The following is a 13,719-nucleotide window of genomic DNA, read 5'->3' as shown; positions in this document are numbered from 1 at the left end:
ACCGGTCTCTGCTGACCCAGGGCGTCGCTAAGCTTTCCCATGGCTTGATCGTGTGCTATTCCTTGGCCCTTAAGAACGTCATGTAGCTGGCCTCTGTCGTCCTCTGCGGTTTTAAGGAATCTTTCCATTAGTGATCCCCACTGCTCTTGGGTTTCCGCCATTTGCTTGACGACGGCCTCCATGCTTCCAGCTGATCCCACTTCTGACACCACCTGTGACCGTGGGACTATGGCGGGCCAGAAAATCAGGCAAGGAGGCCGTATGTAGTGGGCAATGATGGGTCTTTATTCCAGTCAAGAACAGAGTCAGTACAATGCGGGGAAGTGGTAGCACAGGAGTGAAGCTCCGGGCGAGGATGTCTCGTCTTCTCCTTCGGGCGATGGAAACGGATTCTCCGGGGAGGATGTGAGCTGGGGTGGTCCTCGGAGGAAAGGGAGACAACAAAAGGAGCGGTTAATCCAGCCGGACTTACTATGGTACAATTCCGTACCAGCACCGGGAGTGTACAGGAGGGGAGAAGCGACAGTGAGGGAAGGGCAACGGGACGGAATTGGAAGGGAAAGAGAGAGAGAGTGTCTGGTGAGGGGTCGTGAGGGGGGAACCTATGAACTAAGTGCTGTACAAGTGATGACGTGCTATACAGAGTTTTTACAGTGAAGGCCAGGCCTCGTTCTGCTAGTTAAAGAGAGACGGACAATATATACAAAGCACCTAGTGTGCTACGGAGGCGGATTCGGTAGTACTCACACGCTCCGCCGCAACTCCCAGTTGAGTTGCGGCCGCTCTTCAGCCTCCTCCTCTGGACTCCACCAGTCCTCGCTCCACTCGTCTTCTCCTTCGTTCGCCTGGTCTGCTTCAACGCCGGTCCGAGCCTCCTGCCACGAGATCGCTGCTCCGACGGCGTCTCTGTCCTTGCTTCCGCTTTTTCCCTGTTCTGGCGGCGATTCCAAGGAGGGACTTCCGGGGTCATGGGGTCGTGGTTCCGGGAGACGGCTGCTCCGGATTGGTTCCTGAAAGAGAGAGAGGGGATGGGGGCTGGTTGTCAAGGATGTGTCCAAGGACGCCTCATTGCAGGTTGCTGCGAAGGGTGAGTGTCCGAGAATGGGAGGTCCGGGCGGGGCTGGCGTTAGACCCGTATCACAGCCCCTAAGTGTGATGAGAGAGCTGAATTGACAAATAAATTGACGTGTACACAAGGTGCCACTGCATGGTTTATGTTTGGTGCTTACACCTATTTTTTAGGCAAATAGGAACATTTTGTTAGGACTTTGATACTAGTGTCTGGCATTATGAAACTGAAAAACACATTTGTGTGTTTGAAAATTTTCCATGGTTTCATTCCATCATTTAGCACTTTCCATTGGGCTCTAATTGCAGGTCTGCACAGTTGCATACTTCTGTCTGGTGATCTGTGCTTCCATTAAATTAATTTGCTAGATCTCTCAATCTTAGGGTCTTCCTTTAAAATATTTGGCTTCACACTCCTGTTTTTACTGATCTTGTTTTTGTTGGCATGAGGTTAACCAAGGGTAACGTGCTTGTTCTTTCTCACCTAAATATAGAAAAATTGGCTTATACCCAATTGGCACTTTAATTTACTTGTAAGTCCCTGTTAAAATGGGACCCCATGTACTACCATATGAATATGCTACTAGTGGGCCTGCAGCACCAATTGTGTCACCCACTTAAGTTGCCATTTGAACATGCTCCAGACCGCCTGACATTGCAGCATGATAAACCTTCAGCCAGGTGCAAATCTTTCTTTTTAATACATATGTCATCCCTAGAGTAGGCCATGAACTGCCCAGAGGGCAGATCGCAGTGTATTTGAAAAGTAGGAAATGTAATTTTAAGTTTTACATGTCCTGGTAGTGAAAAACTCTTACCCTTGTTTTTCACTACTGCAGGGCCTAGCTCTCCCGTAGGATAACATTGGGTTTCTGTATTACATTTAATAAGTAATACCCTTAACTTGAGAGCAGGTAGATCGGTCGAGTTTGGTAAGAACTGTAACATAAAGCCCTCTTTAATAGCAAAGTCGGATTTTAAGTCACAATTCTGAAAATTTCACATTTAGAAAGTTGGCATTTGCAAGTCCTAACCATTTTCTACCTAAAGCCTACCCCTGGGTCTAATGACTAAATGGTTGAAATATATTAAATCTACTTTTTCCATGCTGGGGAGACCGGAACTCTTTAATGACCCAACCAACATCAGAAGGGAGGATGTCAGATGGATCAAGCAGGCGTTTCTGGAGAGGGCATGTATGGCAAGAGAGGAGTTGGAATTGAGGAAACCCATGGTAAGGGCGCACATAGTTTTAACGACCACTCCCTCCTTGGAACCGTATTTAAAAATAGTGACTAATCCACTCCATAGACTCTTACTTACAAAATTCAGGATGAATTTAATTCATTATTCGTTAGGAAATTTCCCTGTGTGGTCAAAACCTGAAGACGGACCACCTTGTGGCTGTGACCAATTCTCAGTACAAGACACCCTCCATTTTATATTTTTTTGTAGTTTCTATAGTAGAGAGAGGGTAAAATATCTACTTCCTGTCCTAAAGGCGGTTGGCTTTACTCAAATAAGGCCATCTTTAATTTTTCTTCAAATGCTGGCAGATACTCACACTATGTTTAGTGTTGCATGTTTTTTAACAGCTGCATTTAGATCAAGGAAGAAAAGATTACCTAAGATAGCCCTATTTTAATGCAAACTTGTTTTTAAACAGAGAATCTTTTTAACCTTTGTAATAAATTTGTAATTTTTGTAACAATTTGGTGAGATGAAGTTAACAAGTTGAAATTTTTGAAATGAGATCACCTGATGTTTTTAAATTGTATTTGTACATTGTCCTTTTATGATTTTAACAAAAATCGAATAAAGAGTATTTTGACTGACTTTGACTGACTGACTAAATGTAGCTGCCAGTTGGTCCCCGTGAATTGCTGTCAGACAGATAGACCAAGAGAAGATAGGTGTTAGCAGGTTGAGCCACTTTAATTTATTGAGGGGGCAGAGCTGTCACCTACCACACTTCCACATCACAAAGGCCCACTCTGAATACACTCATAAAGGGTTTGTCACTAGTCTTTTACAGGGCAGGTGGGAGGGGGATGTTTAACACATCAAGAGGATGGAAACCTCCAGAAATTTGTCCTTTCAATGCGGGCACCAGGTATAAATATTAGACCCTAAGACCCAACTTTTGTTGACCTGGGGAGAATCAGAAGAAGGACTGCTTGCTGCAAAAAAGACTGCCACTTTGCTGCACTGCTCTGCTGCCCAGCTGCCCTCCTACCTAAGTGAAAAGGACTGGTCTGGCATCTTGGACGCAGGACCACCAGAGGGACCTAAGGGCTAGTAGGCCGACCTGATCAGAGCCTCAGGGACATAACAGGCTCCAACATTCTTGAAACCAGCACCTGGACGTTGCCAACTGTGAGTCCTGCTTGTCCAACCAGTGCCACCCCAGTTCCTTTGGCAGTGGCCCTAAAGGTGCTCTGCCAGCCCATCTATGTTCCCAATAGGACCAATGCAGTATGATGCATCGTCTTGCAAGACTACACAATGGAACCACAGCACAATCCATCCCTGATGCAGGATTTTGCATCGCACCCATCAGAACCACTGCTGCGCAATACATCTCCACACAAAGACGTTGCATTGCCCTGCACAGCCCATCAGAACTGTTGCTGCATGGCACATGTCCATGCAAGGACCTCGCATCACCATCACAGCCCCACAGAACTGCCACTGCACAACATATCTCTATGCCGAAACCTTGCAAAAAATATGCTATGGGGTTCATCCGCAGCGCGGGACTCCATATTGCTCCACAACCAGGAATTGGGGAGAGAATGTAGCCTTCCGGTTGGAGCGGTCGAGTCAAAGCTGCAGAACCGGGTTCGAGTCTTGGCAATGACGCTTAACATCGTTTGATTATGGGCAAATCACTTGATATCCCTGTGCCTAACAAAAATGAATGTGTCCTTCTGTAACGAAACTGGTGCTCATGTAAAGCGCTCTGATACCCTATGTCTCAGGTCTAGTTGGCACTATAAAAAAACAAAACAAATTAAGCTACTTTGTTCAGTAGGCCTAACTGGGTCCCGGTAGTAGGCCTATGCTCTGTTGAGTTTGGCCTGAACTTGGTTTTTTGTCGAAGTCTAGCGTGACCAGATATTCACAGTTGGCGCATTATGCTTTTTGGCGCTATTTCATGTACATATTTAAAATTGTATACCTCGGTTCTATTAATTGAAATTTTTTTGTTTTGGTCTTAGATTATTTATTAAATCTTACTCTACTTTTCAGAAAATGTTGATATTTCTCTTGTGTTGTGTTTAAGTCCGGGCGGAGACCTCCGCTCTCCCCGCGGAGTGTGCGGAGATTTACCTACTCCGCGTTCCGCTGAAAACACGGAGTAGCCAAATCACTCACACACGACGGCAGAGCAGATTTGACAAGCCCTGCCTCCCACCCCCATTAACAATTGATTAAAACTTAAATAAAAAGACTTTAAAGTAAAGAAAAATCACTTACCTTGGCTGCGGCGTCCCCTGGCTGCCCACCTCCTCTTCATCGCCGTCTCTGGGAAAACTGTGCATGCACGCATGCCCATGCATTATTTAAGTTTTAATCAATTGTTAATAGGGGTGTTGGAAGGCTTGGGCGTAGTGGAGCTCCACAGAGTTTGTTCTCAACTCTGTTGACCTCTGCGTAGCCCTGCTACGCCCACTACGCCCGGGGTTAGTTGTGTTTCACTTTATTGCTGTTTGGATTGCTGCATAAATACTATACACATTGCCTGTAAGTTAAGCCTGACCAATCTGTGCCAACTACCAGAGGGTTGAGCACAGGTTCATTTGGGGATTTGCTTGTGACGTTACCCTGACGGGATTGTCGTTGTTGCTTGAAGAGGGATCACCTCCCCATAACCAACAACCCAATTTCTCACTTTGGCGCTCAGTGATGAGAATTAGCACCTATCTTTGTGCGGTACTATGCAATGATTTTGTATTACACATGAAAATCCCCGATAAGTAAACTAAGACCTATTTGAGCCTTTTAAAGTTCTCTCTAGTTGTCTGAGTGGCTGTTTTTACTTTTCTTAAATGTAATTTCCCTAACTCTTTGCCTTGTACCATGGAGACGGAGATGCTCAATGTGGACAGCCCTAGTAAGGCTGAGCAGCAGAAACTCTGCAAGGCGAGTGGCGGTATGCAGGGAAGTAGGCCACAAAGCAGATATTCAGATAGTCGACCATGCCTATGAGAGGTCACAAGAATGCAATCCAATCCTGAGGAGTCTGAGGAGGAGGATCTTAATGAGGAGGATCCTAATGATGCAGCAATTTATCTAGGAGTGCACAAGGTCCTGGCTGTGGGCCTTCAGCAGGAGCTTCCGGAGGAGGGAGACCATCTGCCCACTGAACGAGAGACCAGTGGGAGGGCAGGGAGTGGTGTGACTTCTGGGAAATTGTTCCCAGAAGAGCTGGTGGACAGGAAGGCAGAGAGGGAGTTTTGGCTACAAATTGCCAATCCTTTAATAAAAGAGAAGCTTGCTTTGGAAGAAAAAAGATTGGCTCATAAGAGGAACCTGGGAGAGCTGGTCACCTGAGCCAAGCAAACAGAGTCCTGCAGATATGGTGGCAGCAGACCTACAGTGTTAGAGGAAGTCAAGAGAGTCTGGATTCCTAAAGATCTGGTGGCCAGTTTTGTGGTGAGAGATGACATAGACAAATGGTTTTCTGCCTATGAGATAGCTTTGAGGGCACAAGATTCTGGAGGAGTACTGGGGTAGGGTAGTTTATGGAAGCACCTGACTACAGGTACAAACCTGTCACACTTGAGGTGGAAAATCAGACAATGTAGGCCCCCAGGAAAGTCATGCTTGTTGCTAAACTTGGGAAGACTCTTGAGAAGCACAGTCAAGAGTTTCAGGGACAGCCACAAACTCTCAAACCAAAATTGGGGAGATGTATTGGACTATTGCTGAATGTATGAGTAAGGGAAAGCAATTTGACACTTATGTTCAGCTGTACAACTTAATTTTGAAAGTGCACTGTTCAATACTTTATTTACAGAGCTGTACCAGCACCACATGAGCCAGCACCAGCAAGATACTAATACTAAGAAGCTTGCTGAGGAGGTGGACCTCTGGGTCAGTACCAGAATGTCCTAGAAGGTATCTCAGGGGGACTCTCAAAAGAATGATCACGGTTCCCACCAGAAGACGAGGGAGTTAAAACAAGAAAGAGTTTTCACAAGTTCATCAATCTGGTGACAAAAAGTAGAAAGGTATTGCATATAAAAACACGGGTACGTTTGTGCCTAGGTGCTATGAGTGCTAACAGTATGGGCACACAGGAGGAGATGCCATGCGTGTTAGGATGGCACGACCCCCAAGTGGTGGGCAGTCCCAGCAGTTGGCCAGTGTAGCACTTGGGGAGGAGATGATCCTAGTCAGTACGGGGGCAGCGGAGGTTTCCTTAGTATCCCTGGTTGATAGACAGATGGTGCCTAATGTCCACATGCCTTCCAAAGCCTCCAAGTGGAAGCAGTGGCTCACCATCAATGTGCATTTGGTGGAGTCTATGAGATACACAGGAGCCAATATGACTACTGTCAGGTGGCCTCAGAGCAGGTGATGCCCAATACATTTCACCAGGTTGTGATAGTAGACAACCACAAGATCTGTTAACCGGTATCTCTAATTTCCTTTGAGTGGTTAGGTCTCAGGTTATCTTAAGGTAGCTGTGAGCCCTGCCATGCCTCTGGATGCCTTGCAAGGTAATGACTTGGAACACAAGACCTGAGCCCGAAAGGAAGTTGAGCTCATGTCACACCTGGAAATGTTGGGATTGCCTGAGTGGATCTGAGTGACTACTCGGGCCATGGCTGCCCAGGAGGAGGAGTCAAGATAGTCTGGAAGAATTGTGAAGGCAGCTGCAAAAGAAGGGGAAGGGTAGGGGGCATGTGAAACCATCCTTGAAAACTCCTGGGATATTTTTGGATGAGGCACCAGAAGAGGCTGTCCAACAGCTGACTGGGGAGGACATTGTTTCTCTAGGAGATATGCCTGAAGGTTGCTGAATGGCAAGTTTAGGGTGGATCCTCTAGGGAGAAGTTCTGCCAGTTGCAGGGGAGTGCCCACTCCTGGAGAGGCTGAGTCCGAAGTCCAAGCTGCTGGTGACACACATTATTTACTGTGAGAACCGCCTCCTTTACAGTGAGCTTAAGGTACCTGAGCATGGGGCAGCATGTGTGCTGGTGGTAAAAGACCATTCAATGGGTCTGGCTCATGAGATACTGCTGGCAGGAAATCTAGGGTAGGACAAGAACTTTGTCAGGCTTGTCACCCACTTCTATGACCCCGGATAAAGATAGCCTCAGATGCTTACGGTTGAACTTGCCTCACCTGCAAAGCCAGTGGGAAGAAGCTCAAGGCTCCATTGAATCCCATGCTTGTCACGGGCACCCTCTTTCAGAGGGTGAGTATCAACATTCTTAGGTCCCTGGATAACAAAACTGCTTTTAAGAAATAGGTTTATACTGGTTTGGTGACTATGCACACAGTTCCCAGATCATACCTCTAAAGACAAGGAATGGCCCTGCATTAGCTATAAACCTGTTGGGGATTTTTAGCAGAGTGGGTTTCCCCAAGGAAGTGGTGCCAGGGGCACTAACATCATGTCCATATACATTAAGTCATTGTGGGAGGACGACGGGGTAACCTACAAGTTCTCCATACCTTACTATGCCTAAACTAATGGGCTTGTTGAAAGGTTGAACAAAACGTTTTAAAGGCATGATTATAGGCCTGCCTGAACCCATGAGGAAGAAATGGTATGTCCTCTTGCCATGCCTGCTCTTTGCATTCAGGGATGTACCACAGAAGGGAGTAGTGTTTAGCCCTTTTGAACGTCTCTATGGTCACCCTGTGGGGGGGGCCTTTCAGTTTGATGAAGCAGGGGTGGGAGCAGGCCCCAAGAAGACCCCTCAGGGTATGATTCATTACATGCTAGCCCTCATCAACTAAATGCAGAAGTTCAGGAAAAAATGCTTTTAAGATTGTAGACGCTAGCCAGGAGGTAATGAAACAGTGGTATGACTATAAGACCACCCTGGTCGAGTTTCAGCCTGTCAGACGGTATGGGTGATGTAGTCAGCTGAGCCCAAGGTCTTCCAAGATCATTGAACAGGGCCCTATGAGGTGACTAAAAGGGAGAGTGAGGTCATCTAACTGGTGGGCCTCAAGGTCCCTAGAAACCACCAAGACTCGATCACATCAATTGCCTCAAGCCCCACTATGAGAGGTGTGAGGTCACCATGCCATTGGTGGTGGGAGATGGCGTATGGGAGAAGAGTGAATCTCTTTCGTATGGGAGAAGAGTGAATCTCTTTCTGTTCTCTTGTCATCCAAAGAAAAAGATGAATCAGTGAAAGGAGCCAAAGTTTCTCCTACTGTGACCCCATAACAGCAGAGCAACTGTCACCAGTTATTGGGGCAGCTTGCTTCTCTGTTCTCACTCAACCCTGGGCTTACACACTTGTGCACCCATGACATTGACACTGATGACAATACACCTATCAACAACAAAAAATACAGACTATCAAACAAGGTGAGGGCCAGTATAAAGTCTCTAAGGTGCTAGAGTTGGGAGTGGTTGAGCACACCAGTCGGGTAATACCCCAGAGCTCCCCGTTCTGCATTGACTATGGGGGGTCCATTCAGTCATGAAGACTGATGCTCACACCATCCCGAGCTGATATGCTCTGAGATTGGTTGGGGGCTGCCCAGTTCCTCAGCAGATATGACATAATGTCTGGGTACAGGCAGATTAACTGAGGGGACAAACGAGAGGTCTGCCTTTTGCACTCCAGAGAGCCACTTCGAGTTTAAAGTGATGACCTTTGGACTCAAGAATGCTCCTGCCACCTTCCATCAGTTGGTGAATAAGGTCCTGGCTTGGCTTACCACCTTCATTGCTGCTTACCTAGATGGCATAGTTGTCTTCAGTAGCAGCTGGAAGGACCACCTTTTCTATCTCCTGGTGGTGCTTTAGGCTCTGCACCAGGCAGGCCTAACTATTAAGGACAGTAAGTGCAAGATAGGGCAAGGGTCAGTAGTGTACTATTGACACTGGGTGGGCAGAGATATGGTGCTACCTCTCCAGGCAAGGATAGAAACTATTATGGCCTGGGATTCCCTGAACTCAGACAGAAGTATGGCCCTTCCCTGAGCTTTACTGGTTATTATAGGAGGTTCATAAACGGGTATGGCACCATTGCTGCCCCCTTGAATGAGTTGACTTTGAAGAAGGAGTCCAAGAAGGTGATCTGGACAGAGGCCTGTCAGAAATCCTTTGACTACCTCAAATAGGCCATTTGTACAGCCCCTGTTCTTAAACTTAAGGCTCCTGACTTTTCCCAGGAGTTCATTGTGCAAACAGGCGCCTCAGAGTATGGCATGGGGCAGCATTGTCACAGGTGACAATGAGGAGGGCATAAACCAACCTGAGGCCTGCATTATTAGGAGGTTACTTCCCTGGAAACAGAGGTGGAGTGCTACTGAGAGAGGCAAAAGGAAGATAGGTGTTGGCAGGATGGGCAACTCTAACTTAATGAGAAGGCAGAGCTGTTACCTACTACACTTTCACATCACAAAGTCCCTGCCTGAACAAACACACAAGGGGTTTGTCCTTAGTTTTTTGTGTCCCCATATAAGTTAGGGTAAGTGAAAGAAGGAAGGGAATACCTGACACCTCAGGGTGATGGAAACCTCCTGATCCTTCTACTTCAAAGTTTGGAACGGACATAAATAATGGATCCTAAAAGCCAACTCTTCAGTACACATCTGGATTTGTGGAAGAATCAAATGAAGGACTGAAGTGTAGGGGTGGGCAGTGATCTACTTGTTTGGGGAGGTTTTCCAATTCCGTGCTCCGCTGGGAGCATGGAGTTTTGCAAAAAAAAACGGATTAAAACAGTCCCAAATGGCTGCTCTACGTTGCGTACCCCTGCGATCATGGTGGGGTACGCACCGTACCCTGCGATCATGGGGCTTATGGACCGTACCCCATGTTCGCAGGGTGTACGGTGCGTACATCCTGTGATCCCAGGGGTGCGATGCGTACACCCCATGATCGCAGGGGTACACACTGTACACCGCGATCATGGGCGTACGAACCGTACGGTGTGTATGTGATTTTGTGCTTTTCCGTACGAATCGCCCTTACCTGACGTGGACCGTACGAATCGCGTCCTTATAGCACGTTCCGGATCGTACTCGTCGGGTCATACGGCATGTGTACGAGTCGTACGGTTCACGGTTTCAGCCTTGCTATACGTACGGATCACGACGATTCAGACGGATTCACGAAATACGAATCGTACTACGTGACTCGGACCGGCGGGTATGATTCGTACGGAGAGGGCTCCAGATGCGAATCGTACGGACGTTTTTTCTCCAGAATCGGAATCAACCCCATAATGTATGGCTGTCTCTTGAATACCAATTTCACAGAGTCTCCTGAGCAGGATTTGATGTGAGACAGTGTCGAAAGCCGACAGGTCAAGCAGGACAAGCCTGTCCATTGTCCAAAGACTGTATGATATTCTCGGTGACAGCAATCAGAGCTGACTCCATACTACTCTGGATCTAAAACTTATTGTTGCAAAGGTGAAATGTAAGTGAATGTATTCCATTGTGTGTGGGGGGAGGAGGATGTTACATTCTTCAGACGGTATATAAAATACCAAGGAAGGGAAGACTATGGGCTCTGTACCCAGAAACTATTGGCCACTCTGCTGTGACATTACTATTGCTGTTATTATTAAATCGTCTTGCCTGTTCACAGATGTCTCGAAACCGACTGGATGGATAAGGGTTTATTGCAGGCTACATTGAATAAAAATAAAACTAGGGAGGAGCTGAACACAGCGGAATTCCACTGGGTTTTTATGCAACTCTCCTGAATTCCATGTAGTGCAACTCCGCAAACTCTGCTGACCCCTGCGACTGTGCTACTTTGCTGCAAGAAGAATTTCCACTCTGCTACACTGCTGTGCTGCTTGAGTGAGAAGGACTGTACCTGCATCCTGGACCCAGAACCACCAGAATGACTACAGGGGCTAGTTGGCTGACCCCCTGGTGAGAGCCTGAACAGGCTCTAACAACCTTGAACCTAGCACCTAGATTCTGCTTCCTAATTTCCAATTACAGGCCCTATTTTGGAACCAGTTTAACACTACTGAGGGATTGGGGCTGTGCTTTCTCTTTGAGATTCTACAGCAAAACCTTCCTCTATTAACACCATGACCACATATCCACTGAAGGAGAGTGCTTGTGCACTCTAAAGGCCTCTGGGCGCTGCCCACATTTTCATTATAGCTAAATGAAGTGAAAGGGTAGAGACACCATATCTAACACAGGAATGTGAAAATAAAAAGACATCCCTGCATTCAACAAAATTGTAGTAGGTAAAAAGAACAGTTTCAAAGGAAGGTGGAAAAAATTAATTAAATGCTTGAGGAGAGCTCTTTTTAAGACCAAACATTTTTAGAACTACACTCAGGGTTGAAAGAAAAATATTTCCTTAGTATTCTGAAAAGGTAATTCAAATTTTTACCAATGGTTAAAGAGGACTGTCTGTGTCACAGACAGACATTCCTCATCATAAAATATGGACTGATAAAGTATTAATTTGTCCCATAGACACGTCTAACATGGTGGTGTCTGCAAAACACTTATTGAAATCTTCCCACTTCCTTTGGAGCCCAGCCATCAATAATCAATATAAGTAATACTCCGAAACTTAGCGGCTTAGTACGATGTTGGTTGGAGATGCCTTCGACTGACACTGTCTCTGGACTAACCGACCTCCGGTCAGCAGTTCTGACTGCCTGATTACGATGCGAGTGAACACTGTTCGGTCGGATACTCACTTTTCTCTATGGGAGCTTGTATCACAGCCGTAAACCTGCTGTAAAACAGGCTCTTATAGAGATATATTGTTGTGTGTACAATCATGCACCCTGTGGCAGGCAACACATGGTGCCTGGCACACAGTGCAGGGATTTACAGAGGAGTACCCTAGGTACCCCCTTGCCGACCGACTATAGGCTGCGGAGGCAAGGGGGCCTTGCTAGCATCCCCTACAGTCACTTTCCAACATCCTTTATGTGTCGGATAGGCTGTCACAGAAAGGCAGTGGGAAACCGACATCGTAACCCCGATGGCGGATATGTCATCCATAAGGGATTACGGTGTGGTTCGGACTGGCAACAAGGCTCCAAAAGTCGGTCGGAACTGAGGTAGAATGACCAGCCAGTTTATGTTCCCACCAATGACATTGTAGTCGGACCGCAAACTGACCATGTAGGTCAGAAAGCCTCCGACCGTGGTTGGAAAGCTTCCGACTTGCTGTCTGAGGCTTTCTGGCCAACATCGTAATTGGCCCCTTAGTAACCATTCAAGTAATCTGTAATAAAGAGGAAAGTCATGTTTAACTTCATTTAAGGGGAATAAACAGAGACATCCTTGTTAATACATTGTGAAATTATAGTACGAATTGGAAATGATGAGGAAAAAATGCAGTGTGCTTCACATGTTTAACTCATTCCAACCATGACCTCTGCAGCAGGAAAGAATGGGGGTTTTTGTCTTAAAAATGTGAGCAGAAGAAGTGGACAATGTCGGGTAAAATCACAGGACTTTGAAATCTAGTTTATCCAAACATGGCCAAAGCAGGAATGTCTTTCATAATGGACTGGGGCTGCTTTTATACATCACTGGCTCTGTTAAAAAGCATATGGTGAATTGTTTTGCCTGCTCCATTACCCCCAAAAAATAAAAGCTAGTCGAAGTAAAAAAAATCAAAAAAGAGTGAATGTTAGATTTTTGACACAACCTCCTGCAAACTAATAATTTAAATATAACATTAATTGAAATTCATTATGTCTTTCCATGGATTCGTACTCTGAAACTATAGAACCCAAAGTCAACACTCGAAGAAGGGCCCTATGAAATGCAATTTAGCTGCTTATTTGGATAAAGGTTTAGACATTGTTTTTGCAACGATTACCACCTAAAATTAACCTTGAAGGAGAAAAGATTAATGAAGTAGGGAGCACTTCTTTCTGCTTGTACTCATGGCACCAACTTGAGGGGGGGGGGTGTCAAGGGCCACCACTCTCAGAAAGTTTGGGGAGGGTCATATCCCCTTTGTAGGGGAAAGGTCAGGTCAACTCTGTTATTTGCTTTCTGCACCTGCAGCAAACAACAATACATTTTTAATTGTCTGCTTGTGGAGAAAAATACAATACAACTGCGCAACTTCCCACCTCTATGCCCTGTGATTTCTACGAGATAAGAAGGGCTGTGGCTGGAATGAGTATAGACCTAGTAGTCTTTAAGAAACCTCTTAATTTGAGCCTGTACTTGCAGGATGGGCCCACTGACACTCATTTTTGGGACTGGAAATCATTTTTTCTCATCAGCTTTCACCCACAGCAGGAGAGAGAACAAGCACAATTAAATGGATTGGTCCGGACCCCCCCCCCCACAATTGAGGGATGGGTAAAAGACCTGAACGAATGGGCAACAGCAGAATTAGTTTGAATGGAAAAAGTCAGAAGGGATGATAAGATAGAAGAGGACGCGCTAGCCTTGACTCTCATGATAGCAGTTACAAAAAAAAAACTATGGACA

The sequence above is a fragment of the Lissotriton vulgaris genome, chromosome 1_1 (assembly GCF_964263255.1).
Source record: "Lissotriton vulgaris chromosome 1_1, aLisVul1.2, whole genome shotgun sequence".
Lineage (NCBI taxonomy): Eukaryota > Metazoa > Chordata > Amphibia > Caudata > Salamandridae > Lissotriton > Lissotriton vulgaris.
This window is presented reverse-complemented; position numbering follows the sequence as displayed.